Source organism: Tyto alba, unplaced genomic scaffold (genome assembly GCF_018691265.1).
Source record: "Tyto alba isolate M040663 unplaced genomic scaffold, T.alba_DEE_v4.0 Super-Scaffold_1000006, whole genome shotgun sequence".
NCBI lineage: Eukaryota > Metazoa > Chordata > Aves > Strigiformes > Tytonidae > Tyto > Tyto alba.
In genome coordinates this window covers 4,788,135-4,809,656 of record NW_024881272.1, presented here as the reverse complement: position 1 = coordinate 4,809,656, position 21,522 = coordinate 4,788,135, and the positions used below count along the sequence as shown (strand labels likewise).

At 52.5% G+C, this 21,522-nt stretch overlaps 1 long non-coding RNA gene across 3 annotated transcripts in view; it reads left to right on the top strand.

The window, feature by feature from the left end:
* The window catches only part of LOC116962272, a 42,925-nt gene extending 32,079 nt beyond the window's left edge, over positions 1–10,846 (top strand). For 2 of the 3 annotated variants that reach the window (XR_004407481.2, XR_004407482.2), the window contains 2 exons: positions 8,104–8,140; positions 8,532–9,855. This is a non-coding gene — a long non-coding RNA (uncharacterized LOC116962272). Of the gene's footprint in view, positions 1–8,103; positions 8,141–8,531; positions 9,856–9,972 lie in introns of those variants that run through there. The other variant, XR_004407483.2, reaches the window with a different exon arrangement.
* The last annotated feature ends 10,676 nt before the right edge of the window (positions 10,847–21,522 follow it).

Below are 21,522 nucleotides of genomic sequence, written 5' to 3'. Positions count from 1 at the left end.
CCAAGAGGCTGATCCTGAGTTCAGCTGGGAAAAGTGCAAAGGGGCACAGCGATTCACCTCTCTGTTTTGTCTGCTCCAGTGTGAATGGGAGCGTGCTCTGGCTGGGCAGAGTGAGGATTACTGGGGACATGGGTCTGCTGTACTGGGAGGAAGGCTCAGGTTTGATGTGGTGGTGGGTACAGGCTAAATGGGGCCAGAGCATCCCAGGGAAACCACCCTGGATCAGGAGCTGTGCATTACTGCACTCTTCTAGGTAAACTTCTTTTTCCAGCCCCACAGCATACTAACATAAGCCAGCCAACTTCTCCAAAACTCCTGGCATCAGATATTCAACTGACTTGATGCTCTGGAATAGGTCAAACCAAGCCAAACTTTCTAGCCCCAGAATTGAAACAATGGCCCGTGTTTTCAAGTGACCTCTGATTTGATGGTAGTGGTGAGAAAGGGAGAGGTACAAAAGCAGTTAGCCGCTTTCTTGCAGTGCCTGAGAGACCTGGATAGTATGCTTGAAAAGAAAGAAGGTAACAGGTTCAGCTCTGAGCATAGATGAACAACACAGATGCCAACAGCCATAGAAAACTCCCCAGTCCACCAGTCAGTGCAAATAGCAGCAGAAAGGTCCTTTGGTTCCTCAAGAGGCATCATACACCTTGTGTCTCCCTAGTGAGGCCGTGTTTGCTCAGATTTCAGTGATTTTGATGGCCCTGTCCTGGACGGTCAGGTTTTGCAGGACGGGTTGGGTTCTGGTGGAATCTCCGTGGAGCAGCTGGCAGGGTGAAGCGAAGCTGCTGAGGGAAAGTGCTGCCATGTCTCCAGCTGAGTGCGGGGAGGTAGAGCTGGATGTCTGAAGTCATCCTCACCAAAGAGACGAAGGAAAGTCTGGGCAGGTGAAGTCTGATGCTGGAATGGAAAGCGGTGTGGTGAGAGGCCCAACACACGAGTCTTCTTTTGGAGCCCTCATCCCTGGGGGCATCCACAGGCTGCTTCTGTGGGGAGACATCAGCTCCTTTTCTCCAGTCAAAGCGCTGGCAGGTTGCTGTCTCGGGGTACTGTAGGTGAGGTGGGCAGAGGTGAAGAGCTTTCTTTTGTTTTTCACGAGACATCACCGACGAATCAGGGTGACAGAATTATTTTTGTGGAAGTGACTGTGTGAAGTATTTTTTCATTTTGATTATTTGAAACCAAAACTGTCCATGAGTTTTAAAATTCATGTCCCTTCCGGGTTGCTTTGTTTTATTTTCTTTCTTATTCTTTCTTCCTTATTCCTCAGAGAAAACCATCCAAACCTACACAGTGTGTTATTTCTTGAGGAAGTGCAGTCGTTTTCCAGTCAAACCCAGACTGGAAATGCTTCTGATGATTCATTTGTATGAGAAATTTTAAAAAGCTTGGAAGGAACAGAAACCGGCCTGGTTCAAGGAGAGCTTTCTTGTGTTTCAAGACCCACTTGTGTGCAGGAGTTGTTTCAAAAGCTTTTTATTGGAAAAATAATTTTTTTTTTAGGCTTTGTTTGGGAGTCTTGGGCTCCAGCCATTCTTCTGCTGCAGTTTCCTGTATGGTACCAAGATCTGGAGCCATCCTGGTCCCAGCTTCCCATGCCTGCTTCATTGCAGAGCTGTTCCACCTCTCACCAAGTCCTAAATCTTGAGCCCTTTGCTCTCTAGGGGCATCACTTCTGCAGGGTGGGATGGACGTGATGCCATCTTTGCCGTGACTATACTTTGTACCCAAAGTCTTTCCCAAGAACGAGGATCATATGGGTGCAGAGCTGTGTCTTGAGTGCAGCAGGGACCTCCTGCTATTGCACAGTGAAGGCTTCAGGTCCTACCTGCATCATTATAGTCTGCTCTGCTCAAGCTCCTCACCGCCAAGGACCACCAAGCTTCAGAGCCAGGCACCAGAAAAGCAGATTCAGTGGTAGTAACCACCACAAATCTCCCCCAGAGAATACCTCTCTTTGGCCTTCAGTTTCCCCACCTCTAAAGCAAGCATGTTTCGACGGTGTGCTCTTTGGGCCACGGCTTTCGGTTCCCTCGTACAACAAGGAGCTGTGGAAAACCACCAGGTGATGGCTGAAATCAGATGAGCTGATTTGTCGCGTCCCAAGAATCATCTTGGATTTTGGGGGGCTGTTCTTATCACCTCTGTGGGATGTCAAGCTGGCTTGATTGGAGGCAAGGTGCATCATGGAAATGGGACAGCGCTGGAGAGGCTTGGGCAATGGGGATGCTTCATGGGGGACAGGAGTGGTGGCAAGTGCCTGTATGTCTGGAAATATGGCGTGAAGTGGGCTGGATAGAGGAGACCACCAACTCCTGTTGCTGGCTGCTCTGCGAGCTGCCAGCTCTGCTGTCTAGCACTGGCCAGATCCACAGTGTAACTGCTCATCTCCAGTCCCTGCCTTCTCTGTGCCCCACATGCTGCTTTTCCTATAAATAGCCCGGTGAGAAGCGGAGCACAGAGCCACCGCAGATGGCCCCCAGTTCCACGTGCAGTCGCGTGTGAGATCCCAGATAAGGGCTGTCAATTCCTTGCCTCGAGCCACCCATGAAACCTCATTAAAAATGGTGTCCTCTTCCTTAACCCCCATCACCCCCTCCCTTCCCACTTCAACTTGCCTGCGTTCAAGCACCCTTATTAAACATGCACTTCTAAGCAAGGAGCGCTGACTTCCCCTTAATTGAGGCATAATAATTAGAGCATTAACACATTAGGAGGGTGAGACAGCATGTTTAGCTTTTGTGATTAATTATCTGAGGATTGTAATAAGTTGTTAAGACATTAATTACTCTGACATGTTTATTGCTCTTTATTGCAGAACAGACACTTGGTAGCAGCAAGTGCTGGTGTGTCTGGAAATCCAGCGACAAATGGGCTGGAGGGAGGGGACCACCTACTCATCCACAAAACAGAGCTGCTGGTGGTGGGGACAGGGTGGGTGACATCCTCCTGGGTGACCAAATAGATTTATTTCTCTTCCATCTCCAGGAGGCCAGAGATGGATAAAAATGGTATCTGAGTCCTTTAGGACATTCTAGGACCTGGAAGGTCTTTTCTGATCTTTTAATTTGGATTTTTCTCCTCTTTCAAATTAAGTGTTTCCTTCTTGATGGTTTGAGCTCCCCCTCATTTGGATCCTTTTGCTTCCTGGTTTGGTCAGTGGGGCTCTGTCTCTGCCTGGATCTTACCAGGAAGGTTGTCTGTATTAAAGAGAGGCTAAAGTTCAGAGTGTCAGTGGCGGTCAAGGAATGAACCAGGACTCCAGTACCCTCTCTCACCCCTCAGTTGGATAAATTTTCCTCTGGAGAATTGGGAAGTAGGTTAGGGAGGGGTGTTGCTCCAGCGGCAGGAGAGGTTTGGACTGCCATAGCCTGCTCTTCACACAACAAGCTGCTCTGTGGCCCCTAGCCAACTTCACACTGGTTGGTCAGGTCGGGTCTAATGGCAAGGAGGACGAGTAGGTCTTGTATGCTCCTGAAGCTCTGTCAAAAAGAAAAGGCAGCCAAAGCAGCAGGAAGACATGGTGGGCTAGTTCCCAGCCTTCTGTTCTTCCCATGAAATATTCCCGGTGCCGGACCCTCCCCACCCTAACCCCGCTCTGCAGTTGTCTGGGCTGGGGAGAACACGAGCGACATGGTGGCAGTGTCCCCACCAACACGGATAAAGAAACTTGGGAATATGATGAAAGACAAGAAGGTGGGGAAGCTGTGGGCGTGGTGTGTTGATACAGATTTCCTTTGGGACCCCCGGACCTGACGTTTCTGGTTTCTAGGCTGTTGCTGTGTCCTTGTGTTACTGCAACACACGCTTGTGTCTTGGGAGAGCAACTGATGGATGCAAGGGCTGGGAAGAGGGTCTTCCTCTGTTGCCTCTTGTTAGAGTTAAAACACGTGATGATCCTGACCAGTCTTTGTCCCCCCAGGGCTGACCCAGTGGTCTCTTTCCCTGTGGCTTCCACCACCCGAGCCAGTGTCGCTGTCACTCAGTTGTCCTGGTGGCTGGGGAGGACAAATCCCTTCCCTGTGTACAGGCTGGGATCCGTCTTGTGTCAGCTGCACGCAATCTGCTGCCTTCAGCCCCTTGGAGCCCCTGCCTGCCTCTTGCTAGCCCAGCCCGGATTTGGCATTCCCCGTCAGGTACCTGCTTTCTGCATTCCGAGTGTGGAAAGTGTTAGCTCGACATTTCCCACTCAGCTCCTAGGGACAAAGCAGGTCATGACTTACGCGTTTTATCATTAAAAAGATAATTTCTTCTAGATGTGTGCAATAAGACAATGGCACTGACCTGTGATCCTGACATTGCACAGCATTAATGATTTCCCTTTGCAGGTAATAAGCAGCAAATGTACACATTTTGGGGAGATCTGAATTCTTTTTTTCCTTTTAAGACTGCTGCCTTCCTAGGCCAGACTTAATTAGCAGACCTCATTATTTCCTCAAATGTAACTTGACTTCCATTGAATGAGAATTGTTCAGTGGATGGGGAGCAGCAGAGCGGTGCTGCAATATTCATATTGTTTTAATTGCAACATTAACATTTCATGCCGCTCCTGGCATACTTTCAGGTGCAGCCCTTTAGCTCAATGCAACGCTGTGAAAGGTTGGATCAGAACAATTAGGACAGAGTGACTGGATTTCTGGATTTTCCTCTTTTTTTTTTTTTTTTTGAAGTGAACGCAAGCCTGGATTCAATACCCAGCACTCCTCTTGTTGGGCAGAACAGGGAGTAAAGCACCCCTGAAGTGTAAATCCTTTTTTTTTTTTTTGAATAAAGGATATGTCGTAGTGCATGGTTAAATTCTCTTTTTGCAGAGCTGAAGCCACACAGGTACAAGTGATATGTGATCCACCAAGCTGATGAAACCTCCTGGGACTTGACCTTTACCAGGTGGTGAATCAGAGAACTCCCAAAATGTGTCCGGCCAGCTGGGTCAGCATCACATACAAGCTGGCAGGAAAAAGGCTATTTCCCACTTTTCAATTACTTCCAGGGCTCTGGAACTCCTGTGGCTGGAAACGACGCTGCGAACAAATAACGACTGGGTCAGTGCAGATCCTAAGTGAGCCCAGGGATTACCCTGCTCTGTCCCCAAATTGCATGTAGGGTTTGGCTTTTTAGCAGCAGGGGCAGAGAATACTGAAATGCTGGACTCAGCCTTAGCCAGCTCCGCTCACCTTCGCTGCCTTGTCATGTACTCATACGCTTGCCGCTAAGCTTTCCCGTACCAGCGAGCGGGGACAAGTGATGGGAGTTCCCAGCAAGAGCAACTGCAGGTTCGACCCTGGAACAGCCTAATGACGGTCTCCTAATTGGGTCACTGAAGGGAGGTGAGCAAGGAAGGCCAGCCAACAGCTCTAGTAAATGGCTTCTTGGTGTTGCTCTCCGGCTGTATCGCACCGCGCGCCGGGCAAACTGTTTAATTGACTTTAAAGGAGAACCAAGAGGCTGTCGTGCCCCCTTCGGCCTTCAGGAGGAAGAGGAAGGGTCGCTGGGGCTCCCTCTGCCCCGCCGAGGGAAGGCTGCTCTTTGCACCCACGCTGCTGCCTGCCAGCCCCGTGCTGGCACCAGCTTGCTGATCTGTACTGGGACTGGTGAGTGGGTCCGGTCTGCAGGAAGGACCTGTGTGTAGAGGAGCAGGCTCTCGCTCCCAGTAACAAGTACCACTAATCAGTCAACTTGCTAATGGGTAGCTTGATGTGTGAGACAGACGGCTGTGAGCTCCCCGGGTTGCTGCTCGGACCCTGGGGCTGCCTTCCCGGCCTTTGCTGGCAGCAGCCCGTGGATGAAACCCCTTGCTGGAAGGTGAAATCCCTGTCCGTGTGGCAGAGAAGCTCTGGGAGGGTTGCAGAGGTGAGGGAAACAGCTCATCAGCGTTTCTCCTTGGAGCTGGGCGTGTCTTTTCCATTTCAGGGAGCATCTGAACTCATCCATACGGCTGGGATGGCAATTTCAGCTGGAAATGCAACAAGACCTTGGTTTGGTCACTGGAAGAATGGTAAAGGAAGAGCACACAGCCCATTTCCAGAGGCTTTCCAAAGGCTAACGTGCCATTTTACCTGGCTCTCCTATCAGCCAGGCAGGCTTGAAACCTTCTCCCCTTAGTACTGTATGCAGTGGGATCCACGAAGTCTCATCTGCTGTGGGTATTTAGCTTGGGTTTGGATTCTCTGGTGTGTAGTAAGATGCTCATGCTGAATGGAGCATCTCCCCTTACCGGGATATTTATAGCATCTCTCTTCCGCCCACGCAGATTGTCTGATGTGTAATAAGGGATGATACACTACAGTTTGGAAGGTGCTAATAATGTCTCTCCTCTGTTTGACAGTCTGTTCCCATGAAATTTATAGACTCCGACTGTCTCAGAGACCTCTGTCTCTCTGTTAGATCAGGTTGAAATCTGTTTGCAGTGTCAGAAGTTGCTGGGGAGTGGGCAGAGGACAGAGCGATGCAGCAGGATTGCATATGCTTTGCACTTCTTAGGAAATCAGGCTGAAAATGTGCCCAGCTCTGTTCCCTGCAGATCTGGGGTGGGGGACAGCTGCGGCTCAGATCACGAAATTGCGAGTTTGGGAAAACAGGCTGGTTGTGTGGGAGGAAGGCGATGAGCTCAGAGGCTGCCCGGGAGAACTGCTCTGCCCCCAGCTATCTTGTGCGGGGTGCCGTGCCGTGCCGTGCTGTGCTGTGCCGTGGGCTCTTCAGGCACGTTCGAGCTGCCCAGGGCGACAAGCGCAAGTGCAGAGCACGGCCTCTTGTGGAAAACAGCCCTTGAGGATGGTAAACGAGCAAGCCCGGAGCTCCTGGCTGGTGTGAAGAATTGCCTGGCTAAAGGATAATAAATGCCACAGCAGGAGACAGAGCATTTCTCTGAGGCCATTCATCCCCTTTATCACCCCGCTAACAAGCCCCAGAGCGACTTTAGAGAGACTTCTCTGGAGCAGCACCATCCCTCAGCCATGCTGGTGGCTGGGTGCTGGGGGTCAGGAATACATCGTGTGGCAGGAGAGCTCAGCGGGAAGCCACAGAGCACCCACCTCCCCCCCCCTCCCCCCCCAAAAAATAACAGCCCCGAGTTTGGGTGTCAGCAGTAGGGACTGTGCAGTGGCTCTGGCTTTGCTGGCACGGAGACCGTGCCCTCCTTTGGGCCACACGTGGTGCCACCTGAGAGATCTGGATGCAAAAGCCAAGCATCCATCTTTTTTTAAGTACTTCTGGGCAGCAAGGGCCCTGCAGCACCTTTGGGAGGATTGCTTTATCCTAACTCCCAGCTTGTCTAAGGTTTAAGATTTATAAGATTTGTACAAGACCCAACAGGAGTTTGGGGCCGCCGGCACAGAGGTAAGTTGGTTCTGCTTCACTTGCAGCACAGCTGAGTCTGTGCGTGAGTCTTGTGCGAGGAGGAGAGGGCAGGACTGATGTGTTCCTCGTAAGAGCTAATAAAAGCTAATTCATCCCTTTGCTCCAAGACAGTAGGAGGCATTAGTGGCTGGCTGAGTGCCTCCTCCACTGCGGCAGCGTGCTGGGTGCCTCCGCCTTCCCCCTGCCTGGGAGCAAAGCATGTCCTCCCGTGGAGGGGAAGGCAGCTCTGTCAGCAAGAGCTGCGCGGTCTGCGACTGCGTCAACAGGCAGCCCGCCGTGCTGTCTGTCGCTGGCACCCCTCCTGGGAACTCAAAAAAACAGGCAGATAACCCAGTCAGAGGTGGGTCTTGGAAAGAGGGTGGATATCCCCCGGGCAATTTCCCATGCTGGGCTTCAGCTCCCAGCAAGCGCCTCCGCCCCAGGGCTTGGGCCACAGCTGGTGGGAGCAGAGAGAAGCACCAGTCCTGATTTGATTGAGCTACGGGATGACCCAAAAAGGGCTACGGCCGCCTGTGCCCCAGTAGGTGACCAAATAGGCTGGAATACCTTCAGCAAGGACCTCGAGTGCTCACCTGTGCACAGGGCGTGCAGGTACGTGGCATGCCACCCTGCGTGCTCACCTACCCAAGTGTCTGGGGCACTGCGCACAGTGGGTGAGCGTTAGGTAGAGCTAATTGCCAGTAATTGGAACTCTTCTCTTCTTCCTTCTGTCTGTTTTCTTAATTTCTCCTTTTCCTTCTCCTCCAGGTTTAGCTGTTGGAGGATACGTCTTGTGTAGTCCACGGTAAGCACCCCACAGCCAGTGCTAGTGGCAGGCAGGGTTGGGGAGGCAGCAAGGAGAAAGGAAAGCAAATAAGGAGACATTGTGTTGTGCTTGGGTGTCCTCAACAATGCTGGTGGTTTTGTAGGGGCAAAAAAGGAGGAGAAAACCTGCAAAGCCTTAGAGGTGGAGGGTGCAGAGAGCACCATGATGGGCAGCTGGGTTGTTCCAGTGAGGGCAGAGCAGGAGAGCAACAGTTGGCGGGGATGGGCTGGAGCATGTTTGCAGAGCTGTGGTTCTGGAGCAGAGGAGAAAGATTGGTGTGTCACGGAGCCAGGCGTCTCCTTGTGTGCGAGCGGCACACCAGCCAGAGGATTGTAATCCTAATTTTTTTCTCTCCATTCTTTATCGGTAGGTCTCCAAGCATTTTAAAAGGAAACTAACACAGCGTCTCTCCCAGGCCCCTGCGCTGACCAGACTGATGCTGGCGAGCAATTTGGAGGCCAGTCATGTCCCACAGGGTGGCTGCAGGACACGTTGCCTCGTGTGGCCGCCGTGATCAGCTGGACTGCTTCTGGGGAGGGGGGCACGCTGGCACGCGAGATGGCCCTTCAAAGTGGCGCTGAAGTTAGGGGGGTGCTCTCTGATCCCGGTCCGTGAGGCCCCCGTTCCTGCCCTGACCTCCCCGTGCGTTACGGGAGGAGTTTGCTTTCAATCTGGAAACATCTGGCGCTTTCTCTTCTTTTGCCAGCACCATTAAATGTCGCCTTGGAGGGAAACACAATACATCACCTTCCTCGTGGGCTGCCATTCAGCCAAGAGTAACAGAGATTAGCCTTCAATCACACGGGAGCTGGAGCTGAAGGAAACCTTCCCGAGGACACGTTGGAGAAACATTTTCATTAGCAGAGGAGAACTTGACAGAGACGAAGGGCCCCTTCACCTCGACTGCCGGACCTCTCCCCTGCCTGGCGTTAACAGGACAGGGAGATGCTAACGGAGGAGCTGGTGCCAGCTGCAACACTTTAAGTGCTGTTTGCATCCAGATGTGAGAAACAGCTGTGACACAGTGAGGCAGTGCTTTTATAGCCTGGTGGGGGTGGCTTTGGTTTTTTTCCTGCCTATCGATGAACACTCCCTGCTGGAAGCAAACTGGCTCTTTCTGTGCCATCAGTTGAACGGAGGAAATGGGTGCTAGGTTTTGAGCTGCGTACCTAAATGTGTACCCTAGCATGGGCCAGAAAAAGATGTCCTTGGGTGATAAGGACCAATAGGTCCAGGAGGTATTGTGCAAATTTAACAGGACTGCCTTTGTGGTAGTGGAGGCTTTCTCTGCTCTATGGAAAGCTGTTCCACAGCCCACTGTTGCAGGTATCTGCTCTTAGTCTGCATCCCCCCAGGGCAGTCAGGATGCCCAGGATTCGCTTCTGCTGTTGAACTCTCCCTTGTGTGGCAGAAACACACCCTGGGCCCCAGCTGGGTGCCTGGCACAGACCTGTCTGTCCTGGTTACTGGGAATTAGCCAGCAGGATCCCTGCGACCGGCGTCTGCCGTCCTCCCCCTCGCCTCCCTGGGGCTGGCGGGCTCCTGACAACCGCAGGTTCCCTCTCTTTCACTCACAGCTGAAGGATGCCTTGCCTGGTCCTGTCTTGCAGGTTGGAAGAAAATCGTTCTAATTTGTGTGGCACATTCCTTTCAGGGGGGAGGGAGGGAAGAAAAATAAAAAAAAACAACAGAAACTCTGGCCATTCTGGGTATTTTTAGCTCTTTGCAAAGGACCGTTAACATATCTCTCTCTTTTTTTTTCTTTTTTTTTTTGTTTGTTTGTTTTTTTTTTTTTTTTTAACTCCCTGAAGATCATTCTCCCTTTGGGGCTGCCTGCAATACTGCATTAACATCACATCTCTGTGGTGAAGGTAAGCTGGTGCTCAGCTCTCCCCAGGAGCTGTCATCTCTCCTTGCTCTCTGGGTGCCCACCACACACACAACCCTCTGAGAAGAGTCTCCCTGGCTGGGAGGGCGACAGGCTCAGAGATGTTCATGTCTTCTGGCATGGGTTTTATCAGGAATATGATTTGAGCTTCCTGAGAGGGAGGTGATGTAACCTGGCAGCTAGAGCATTGGTTTGGGACACAAAATCAGGTGGCTACTGGTTTTGGAGCATTCTCACATTAAGGTACCTCTCACTTCCCCCTCCTTCCTTTCAGAAGTGAGAGCAACCAAAATTAGAGGAAAACCTGGCTCCTGAGTATTTTTCCTCCCCGATCTCTTCACCTGGCTTATTTTCCTTTTTCTCCTACAATCTCAGCTGGCTGAGTTGCAGTGCCAGCCTATTGAAAGGAAAGGCACGTGCTGGCTTACGGAGGAAGAGAGACCTGAGACAGGATAAATCTGGAGGCAATGAGATTGGGGGAAGGCAAGTCAGCTGCTCTGACACTTTTATTATGGAGCCAGGCTGCTTGGGAATGAATCTTTCTTGAAGCATATGTTGCTGGATGACATTTCTACCAGGTCTCGGCAGTAACCTCCAGCAAGCCTCAGTGCCCAGCCCTGTGCTCGCCTGCTCCCAGGGCAAGGGGAGCAAATTTCAGCTGGAAATACCACAGGCAGCAGGGCTCAACGGTGCTCGATGCACCTCTGATGAGTCTGAAAGCACCTGGACTTTAGCACCAGGAATTCTTCAGGCTTTGGTGACTTTAGCTTACAGATGCACATATTGTTTTACAAGGGAGGTGTTGGCTTCTGCATGTGTTACTCATTTCAGATACAGCAGAGATCAAAACGAAATTCTCCTTGGAGTTGCCCAGAAGGACGGATAACTGCAAGGAAGGATTCCTCCATGGCTCTGGAAAAGGAAGGTCTACTTTCTTGGTAACCTGGTGATGAGGTACTGGCTCTGCTTCATGCAGAGGCTGGAAGCCAGGGGAGATTTGGGGTTACAAAGAGGGCTGGGCAGAATTTTCTACCCTCTCTGCTCCTTTCCTGTATCACTGTCAATTTAGATTTCACATTTAAAGGTGATGTTATGGCTGGCGGTGCCAAAACCAGAATGCCAGTGGCAGAGGTGAAATCTTTCCCTCTGCGAGGGTGCGTCTTCCTTTCTCTTTCCCTTGGCTTGCATCAAGAACGGCTGGCTCCCAGTGCCAAGTGGGGCATGCATACGTGCTGCCCACGGGTCAGTGTATACTGTGCTGAGCATCACTTTTCCTTGCTTTTTGCTAAGCAGCTCTTGTGTCACTGGTGCCTCTTTGCTGCGTGGTGACCGGGGACAGAGGGTGAGCCCTTGTCACTCTCTGAGACACATGGGGAGCTGCCGTGTTTGCCATCATGGGGAGCATTGTGAGGAGTGGTCCTTTGCTGTTCTGGCAAGAGATCTGCCAGGGATGTCCCTTCAGAGCCCTGGGGACCATCCGTGTTCTTCGGGGGCCAGGCCCCAGCTAAGTCAGGGTCTGAGGGGCAGGAAAACGTGTTAGTGGTTAACGTTCTCTGCAGGCTGTCTCTCACCTCCTCTAAAAGGGAGTTAATCTGGTAGAAAAGTGCCTGTGCCCACACTGCTCCAGCAGCCCCTCTGCCAGCCTCCTGTCCTCGAGGGCCAGTTCAGCAAAGCCTTAGTGCTGCTCTGGGTCCAGCTTTCATTTTCCAGCTGCTTACAGAAGAGAGAATGAAAGTAGCTGCTGCTGCCAGGCCATGCTAGAAAACAGAGGCAGGGGATGGGCCTCTTTGTGCACTTAAAGATCCAAGAGTTTAATCTGATTCTGGTTCTCTATTAGCCCTGATCCTGTCTTGCGTCTTTTCCAGCTGGTGCCTGAGCCTGTCTTTGTTTTGTGGGGTTTTTTTTCTTTTTCCCCTTTTCCCTCACCTTATGAAAAATGGCTTTGCCATCTGTGTCTGTCAGGAGTCCGCCGAGCTGGGTGTACGGCTCAGTGAATATACAAATGTGCGGTTGGATCGTGGCCCCCTCTGACAGGCCAGAGATGAATACCAAACGTGCAGGAAGACGAGCGCGTTCCCTTCCTCTGCTGCTGCTGCCTCTGATGGTTGTTTTTCTTATCCCAAGGAGGTGTGAGAATCGCCTTTGGGAGCAGTGCTTCCTTCTGCTCTGGTTCTGCCTTGCCAAGGTTCAGTTCTCTGCCATCCACCATCAGACGAGTCCTCTCCTCGCTCCCACATCTCAGCTGCTGATGGGAATGCTGGGGAAGGGGTAACTGTTTTACCCTGCTTTTTCCTACCATCCTTTTCCTTTTCCCTTTTGCATCTCACCTCCCAGGTCCATTATAAGCCAATTGCCAGGCTGGGGCTTGAGGACACTTGTCTTCGCTTGGTGGTCCAGGTACTTTTTGAGAGAGGTAAGGATGAGTTAGAGGGGAGGGGATTGTCTGACCTTACCCGAGTGGCTTAAAATGTAGTTTGCAATGGAGGTTTTCAGCAGTGTTGTGCAGGACTCCACGGACAAAGTGCTGAAGGCACTTAAGCGCTCCTACACATCTCAGCCTCACTGCATCCCCTTTCCCTGCCGTAGGTGACCAGAGCTAAGGGGGCTCTGGAAGGAGGAACACACCGGCTATGAGGTGCTCAGATGCCGTAACTCTGCAGCATCACCCAGGTACCCAAAGGGAGATGACAACTTGCCTTGACACCCGTGGATCTGCTCACCTCCTCCTGCCTCTCGGTTTCCTGCACTCTGGTGCACGAGCTGCTTCCCTGGCCTCAACGTACGAAGAAGCTTTCGGCCAGGTGGGCTCCGAGGAGCAGGCAGGCGGAAAATGAAATGAGTCTCTCCACGCTCTTGCCACAGCTATCTGGTCAAGGAGGGTAAGTTTCTGGGAGGGCAGACCCCTGCTTTGGCAGGAAGAGAGAGTAGGCAGCTTGAGATGAGCTGTTTTTTTGTTTTTTTTTTTTTGACAAGCAGATGGATGTTCAGCGGGGGCCCAAGAAAACCCTCTCGCTTCAGGCTAGCTGCGAGCCCTCCGAACTAAAGCGTTGTGCTGACGCGAGAAAAAGCATCGCTCCGTGGATGCTCAGCCTAAATTACCTCTTCCAGGCGCCTGATTCAGGACGCAGCGACCCTCCCCTCCTGCCACTAACTCCCGGGAGCAGCCAGCTGCGTGCTCACAACCGGGCAAGGATGCGGCAGGAGCCGCTGAGCGGCGAGGAGGGAGGAAGGCGAGCGAGATTCCTCTGGCGTCTCCGCACCGCGGGGCTCTTGGCGAGGCAGCGCTCGTCTGCTCTGAAAGCTCTTAGTGCTCCCGCAGGTGGGAGCCAATTTGTCTGCTTTCCTGCCCAGGTGCCATCTGTTTGTAGGATTGCCTGTGTGGTGGATGAGCACGGCGGGGATGGCGAAGGGAAGGGGGCTGCCGGGGTGGGAGAGACGAGCCTAAAACTTTCCCCGGGTAACTTCAGCGCTTCTGGCTGCCGTTGCTCCCTCTCCCCTGCATCGCAGCAGGGAAATCACAGCCTGTCATTTGCTGTTCCTAGAGCGTGATCGGGAGCTGAGGCACCACTAATAGCAAGCTATCATTTTAATGCTAATTTCTTACTGTTAGCTCAGGCCGGGGGAGGCTCAGCCTGGGTGGAGGGAAGCCACTAGCAGATGGAGAAGGGGGGGATGTGTGGGGACTGTTCTGCACCCCGAGAAGGAACTTCCAGACAGCAGATGATTAACCACCACTGGGAAAACGGGTAGCAGTCACTGGGGTCAGTCTCTGGTGGACGTGGGAGGAAGCGAGAGGGACGCTTTGTTCCAAGTCATCTTCCTGTAGGGATTTCTCAAGTGCTTCAGGCTTTGGCTTGAATTTGGTGTTTCCTGCTTGTTGCCAGCCCTCAGTGCATTGTGACCCAGGGGATGCTCAGAGAGCTGGCAGGACTGCAGCTGGTGGCATGGTTATCCTTTTAACAAAGGAGCCGAGCAGAGTTGGGTTTAGCTACTGTCTTTTTGTGAGGAGCTTCCCAGTTCAGGAGTCTGGACATCCGTGTTGGGCGGTGGGCTTCAAAGCAGGGAAATTTTGAAGCCATTCTTGAGATACCCAAGAGTGAAATAAAGAAACTTGCCCTTTCGCCATGGGAACAAGCTCAGCTGCCCCAAGCTGGAGAGCTGTCAGGAGAAACCAGGGGCTGAGTTTGGAGTAGTGAAGGGAACTGAACCATTTCCCTGCCCTTTCGAGAGGTGGGAGTTCCCACATCCAACCTCTTGGTCAGTCTCCTCTAGCCATGCTTACCAAGTGGAAGAGCCTGTGCTGCACCCCGGGCTGGTGTAGTTGCCTGGGGAGTTTGAAGAGAGGTGACTGGTTGCAGTAGGAGCGTAGGACCTGTTTGGGATTATGTTGGTGGCTCCTCTACTTTTTCTAGATCTGCTCGGAAACCTTGGGACTAAAGGGACATGAGCTCAGATGCTGTGCCTGGCTGGGAAGAAACTGGTTGCCTACTACTGAGGGAAAGCATTGTTTTAAGACAAAAGCCCAGTAGTCTCCTCATCTGTGGTGTGACACATCTCCTGAAGACTCACCAGCCTGTGCTGATCTAGACCATTGGCTTCATCATTTCATATGGATTTTTGAAAACCCCTTAAAGACCGTTTTAAAACTCTTTTGGCATCTAGCAGAGAGGCAATGGAAGGACAAAAGCAGCCATGATAAAGGGAAGGAAAACCAGGTTAAATGACAAAGGGATGGGAAGCCAGGAGGGGACCATCCTGCCAGGACGACACTAGCACAAGGCTACATTAGCAGAGCAGCATTGCTCGCTGTGGTTATCAACTGTCAGATCCATCCCGGGGTGGAGCGTGACTCACTATTTTTTTAGGGAGCTATTTCCATCTGAAAAAATGGCTCCTGTATTTTCTAAGAGCCTCTTCCCCACCGTGGGCGAGGAGAGAAAGACAAAAGTGAAGGGCTACTTTTTCCTAGCTTGAGGAGAATCAAACTTTCCCTCAGGTAGCTGAGTGAGGAAATCAGCGCCTTACGTATTCCCAGGAATAATACAGTCAAGAAGTTGAGGGGAAAAAAATAAAATAAAATAAAATAGCGTTGCTTTTTCCCAGTTCAGCACTCTGAATAATGAGCCTGCAAGCCGGAGGGAGAGCTCCCGGGAGAGGCGCCTGTGTACGGGAGATGGACACAACAAGTGTCTCGGACGGGCCGATATCTGAAGCGATCTCTCTCTAATTTTCTACATCAGTGAGAACCCGGCACGGCGCCATCAATCACAGTCAACCTCCCCTCGGAAAGCCACCTCCTGCCTCGCCGCACTGCCGCGTCCCCCCCCTCCGCCTCTGCCCCCGGCCGGGGACCGCGGGCGGCCCGGCCAGCAGCGCCCACGGGCACGTTCTCTCCCAGGGGGTTTCTTCTTCCTCGCCTTTGAGCCTGCTTGTGTTTCTGCCTTCCTCCACCTCCCCCAGCACCTGTTCCTTTATTTCCAGACTGCGGCCCCCCCCTTCCTGGAGTCAGAAAATCCCAAATATTCCTTTTATCCCCAGTGAGGAGAAGGTGTGGGGCTGCCTGTCGTGGGATAAAACCCCCGCACGCTGCCTGGAGGAGGGATGGGGGTGGTTTTGGTGCCTCCAGTGCTCATGTGGGGAGGGGGAGCTTGGACTGTACAGCGACCCTGAGGCTGCTCCTGCAGCAGCGGCACGTTCCGGGGATTGCTGGTGCCTGGGCTGGCTCCTTCACCCCAGCTCTGAGCACGGAGCACCTAAGGGAGGCATCTTTCATGCAATGCAGCAGCTCTTGGTCTCTCGGTTCCTCCTTTTGTGAAGTCCTCTGCTCCTGCCTGGCCGTGTGTCCGCCAGACCCAGGGGCACCCCTTTGGCAGGAGCACTGCTGGCGGGTGCCCTCCCGAGCAGGTCTAGGCCAGACACCCTCCTAAGCTGGCCAGAAGGCTGGTGGGACAGGGATCTGTGCTTGTGGCTGTTTCTTCTACTGGAGCGTGGGCACAGCTGATGGGTTTGATGGCTCTTGCTTCTTTCTCTCTCTCATGTGCTAGATTGTGTGCTCTCGTTCAATTGTGGTGGCTCTTGGGCCCACCAAGACCTGGCTAGCTGATGCCAGCTGTCGTGACACAAAAGTGGTTCACAGTCCCCTTTCTGGCTCTGTGGGCTCAGGCACCAGCTAGAACCAAAGACTCTGCTTTCTTGAGCACAGCCCTGGACAGAAGCATCTTCTGAATAAATCCATGTCATTGCCACCTGCCCCTCAGCCTCTTACGCTGGCTTCTGAGAGCTGCCAAGGATCCTTGACCTCTTTTTCAGGCATGGTTTCCTGCGTGTATCAGCCCTGCTCCGGTGTTGTGGAGCTGTTGCTGGCTTCTGTAATAGCTGCTTTGTTTACTTCCCAAATGCCTGCCCTTTCTGTAATGAGCTATAACTCATCCCGGTTTATACAGTGCTCGGAGATACCTGGAGCAAGGAAGGTATGCCATTAAACTACCTTCTAGGCTGCTCTCTGGACCCGGGGTGGCTGATCTCCTGGAGATGTAAAACAGGGAGGACAAGGGGAACTAGATTGAAATGGGGAATAATCACCTAGCAGGGTAAAAGGGGCTGACTGGGTTGGAAACTGGTGGGAGCTGACAGGCAGGTGCAGATAAATGGCTACGGCAGGCAGGCAGGGCGGAGGGATGAAAGATGGTTTTTTAAAGCATCTGCTTTCCTCTCTTCCTCTGCTTTATAACCTGTTTTTATAGAGACTGCATGAGGAACACATTTTTTTATTAGCAGCTTGGGAGTGGAGAGTAATAAAGATTAATTTTTTAAATAATTCCTTGCATTATCTTTTAATTTCCTGTGGCAGGGTTTGACTTTTAAATCCGCACACGGAGTTAACCTCTGAAGTGCTCACCAGTTTGGAAACGGCAGCCAAAGGAGCTGCAGGACTCGGTGAAGGTGGGAGAGGCCCCGAAGCAGAGTCTGGAGCCCCAACCTCTCCTGGGCTGGCCCCAGTCTGTCCCCTGGCCGAAAGGATCTGTTTGGGTCTGCAGCGCCGGGCCGTATGGCCGTCCCAGGAAAGCTCGGGGACGTCTTACCCGCACTGCAGCTCATGGTGTCCGTTTTGCTTCCTTCCGTTGAGGGCAATGATGAAGCTCCCCTGAGGAGGAAGGAGGGAAACCCGATGGCCCTGATGTGAGTGATGCATCCTTGCTGGCCCCCACCCAGGCCAGCATGTCCTGCTGGGACCTGGGATGACCAGCTGGGTCCCTTGGTGGTCTTGCCGGGAAGGGAGGATCGCAGGACTTGGCGGGGAGACAGTAGTAAGACAGTAAGGGAGTGAAGTGAGAGAGGGAAGTGACAACGCTGGGGATCTGATCGAAACAGGCTTTCCCAGCCCCCTGCATCCACACTCTCCATGAGCACAGAAGACCTGATGCTTTGCTGGGCTTTAACCTGCTTGGGAGACTGGCTTACACTGGAGCTGGGCTACCTTCACTGGCTTGGGTGAGCTCTCCCGTGCCCCGTAAGCGTGCCCAGAGCCAGGGTGGCACTGAAGCTGGGCAGATGAGATGCCCAGTGTGCAGCGACCCCAGCCCCAGCTTACTTTGACCACTGACCTTCTTTTCACAGCTTGTTTTTTATCATATGGCCGTGCTGGCCGCTCGGGTTTGCTCTGAATTTCTGGTCTCTCTGTAGAGCAAGTGGTGGAGGCAGAGAGCAGCTGTTATGGAGAAGCAGCCAGTGTGGACAGAAGCATTTTGGCTCACACGGGCGTGAAGGCAGCTGTAGCTCAAGTGCCTGGTGTGGGCTTTGGGAAGGCAGAGGGGAAGCTGAATGAAGTGGAGGGAGCACAGCGGGAGTGTTGACCGTGTCCTGAAAAGGCATTATACTGGATTACATTGCTGCTGCGTTGGAACCAGGACCGGGATGAGGGTTTTTGGAGATGGCTGAGGATGGGGAAGAGCCAAATTGTTCATGGGGAGCACTCTGACCCAGACAGCTCCTGGCTCCCCCTGACAGATGCCATCTGGAGCAGGCGTTGTGCAGGCCTGGGTGTCTGTGTGCTTTGGCAGCTCTCTGACGGCCAGCTCGGCTGGCCCGGCGCAGGAGGACTCTGCTCTCCCTCCTCAGGGTGCTTCTCTGCCTGGCTGGAAGATCAGCTCTGCCTCGCGGCTCCAGGCTCGAGCCGGCCTCGCTGCTGCTCCCACATCTCCCCAAGCTGCTGGGAGGAGGAGGAGGAGAACACCTCGGCCCATCCCCGGGCGCGAAGGTTGGTTGCCCCGTGCCTGGTCATCTGTGTTTGTTGGCGTTTTTCTGGGCAAAGCTGTCCCTGAGGAGGTCTGGGTCTGCGGGCACAGTGCAGGGGGATGCGGGTTGGTCTGCTTCCCGAGGCTGTGCGACTGCCTGGCACCAGGCACCCCGCTCGCAGCAATAAATGTGGTTTGGGTTCTGGGTTTGTACTTTGGCAGCAGGCTGAGGTCTCATCCTGCTGGCCAGGCTTCATCGGACTGGATCCTCTGGTATCCAAGGGAGTGACAAAAAGCTTTGCTGCACGTGGCTCGTGCATGTTTTGGGTGGGAAAATGCATTCCTCAGCCCTCTCTTTGGATTCTCCATTTATTCAAGGCTCGGACAAAAAAAGAGGGACCCTGCCTTCTGCCAGCAGAGGAAGACAGAAGTGCCTAATGGATGCTCCTGATCTCAGGAGGGAAACTGAGGCACGAAGGGGTGGCTTGATGGCTGTACCACGAGCGCCTCAGTCACACACACCATCCATCCCTTCATGTGTACGGCTGCCAACCCCGGTGCCCTGACGTGCTACGAATAACAGCAGCTTTGCGTTGTGTTTTTCAGCCAAAAGAAACATCATTTGCTAAAGTTAACGGGTGTCAGGAAAACCGGGGGGGCAGTTCCCAATTGTCAATATCTGTCCACAAGCAAAAACCTCTCCTGTTGTGGTGGGTTGTTCTTTTTTTTTTTTTTTTTCCCTTCTGAAGCCACAGAAAAGAAAAATGGAAATAAAAAGCAGCAGGGAGAGAGCTGTTAAAAAGCTTAAAGCTGTCACAAGGCATTGGTTAGTTTATGTGCAGTGAAGTATACAAACAAGTTTTCAGCTTGTTGGTTAGAGCCAAGGAGCAGGGATTTTTTTTGTGTGATAAATATGTTTTATAGGTCTTTTATGGGATTTTTTAAAATGGCTGTCCCAATAAATTATTTACCAGGGTAATAAAAGATCAAGGAAATTGTTCCAACCGTATCACTGAGCATCTAAATCCCAAACTTTTACTGGGGCGGAAGGACCCTCTGAATTCCTGTGGCCTTATAAAAGATGGTCTCGGTGTGCTGTTTGTCTACGGCGTTCTTCTGGAGGGCAGGTCCCCAGCCAGCCCCGGCACTCCGCGCATCTCCAGGAGGTCCCAGAGGCTTGACACAGGTTTTCAGCCCCTCGACATCTCCTCTTGGAGATGGATAGCATTTCCCTCCACCGCTGGCTCTTATGGCTGCAAATCTCTTGATAGTCTCTGACTCTTTATTTAAGTTTCCAAAAGGTCTCGGGAGCATAGCGGTCCTTTCTGGTGTGAAATGGGAGGTAGAAATCACTTGGAAAGCGGCAAGGAGTTTGGAGAGCAGCTTTAGCCCCTGCAGTACAGGCTGGAAAGACTGCCACGTAGTCCTGCAGGTAACGGGGACCTCCCACCCCAGATGTCTGGCTGGTCGCATTTCTCCTTGCTTGGTATCAACCCCCGTGCAAGGGAAGGGCCAGGTCCTGCTCACCGCTTGCCTGGCCTCCATGGCAAACAAGCCCAGAATAGCCTTTGCGGAGGTGAACTAAAAATTTATGGCGTTCCAGCCACAGAGTCTATAAATACATCTTTCGGGGCATTGGACCAGGCTTTGAGAAGTTCAGTCACTCTCCCTCCCTGCTCCTCCCAAGGGGACGGAGGAAGGAGAGGGCTGGGCCCCCTACCAGTGGTCCCCACCTCAGGACAGGGCAAATACCTTGGCTGCATCCCAGACTTTCTACTGTAAGTGGGATTAGATTTAACCCCTGGTAGGGTTTAAAAGACATCCAGCTGTTAACGCGGTGGCTTTTGTAAGGACCCTGGTTGAGAACGATGAATCCCTGTATGGTAAGCTGGTCATAAATAAATTTAGACGGGATTTTAGAAGCAATTTCTGAGGCTTGAAAGAGATCGTTCTGGAGTGGCCTTCAAAAGGGATGGTGGGTGGGAAGGGACAGCCGCTGTTTCAAGATAGCTCTCAATATGCATGGGAAGGATTATTCATTCAGAGCCTTTCCAGAGGGGAGAGTCCTTGGGTATCTGATGTGTTGAAATGAGGCTGGATTGATCTTTGTTCGTGCTGTCTTTAGCTTATATTAATCCCACGCCTCAGGGTGTCTGCTGTCCTCTGCGGGGCCCTGGGAGGATTCCTCATCTCCATTGAAGCCTAATTTGGCTCCTGGCTTTGGTGGTGGTCCTGTCTCTCTCTGAGGCGGTAGAGAGTGGCTGTAGCTGGAAACACATCTGGGGACAGGGAACAATTTTCTCTGGTCAGCCAACAGGGTGCACAGGGCTTTATTTGGCTTCCTTCTGGTGCCTGGAGGCTTCCTCAGGTCTTACAATTTCCTGAAATAATTCCTCTGCTGTTGTAAGACCCTTGGAAGTTCACAGAGCTGCTAATCTTCCTCATTTGCTTCCCGTGCCACGTTAAAGTGGTGGTTTGGGGACTTTCCTTGGGCTGGTCCTGCAGCCTGGGGCACGGCCATGTCTCCAGACCCTTTGGTCTAACAAGCACTGGGATGGAGATCCTGGGCAGCTTGTGGATGTCCTTGAGCTGCCCTTCTGGGCTGTATAAGCTGGGAGAGGAGAGAGGGCAGGCAGTAAGAAGAAGAGAGCTTGCTCCCCTAATCTGGGAGCTGGGCCGGTAGGAGCAGCCCCATAGCATCCATTCCGTTGGCTGGTGGCTGCCAAAAGTTTGGGCGGTGTTGGCTGCACCCCAGAGGATGTCAGGGCTGGTGCCCACTTCTGCGGTGTGTCCCCAACGAGTGGGCTAAGCCGGGCGGAGGGCTCAAAGCCCACGAATCATTAAGGCTCTAGCCTGGGAAAGGTTTAAACTAGAGCCGTGTGTTTTAACGGGTGATGTTTGCTGGGAGGCTTTGCTGTCAAGACTCTGTGGTTTGGCTTGTAGGCTGGCAGCTGGGGACTAGGTTTCATTGCAGGGAGCAGAGGCTGGTGCAGTGTCTGATATTTGGCTTTAAAGAAAAAAGGACACATCTCCCCACATCCCTCTTATTAATTGTAAAGACGTCCTGCCAGTTTGGGAATGGATGGTGTAAATTTACACGAGGATTGAGCCAGCACGGGGCAGGCGTAAGAAGCGCAGATGATGTGTGTAGGCCAGGCTTAGCATCTCCTCCTGCTCGCTCCAGACTATGCAGCACGACTCCGCTGACTTCGGTGGCATTTCCTCCTGGCTCACCTCCT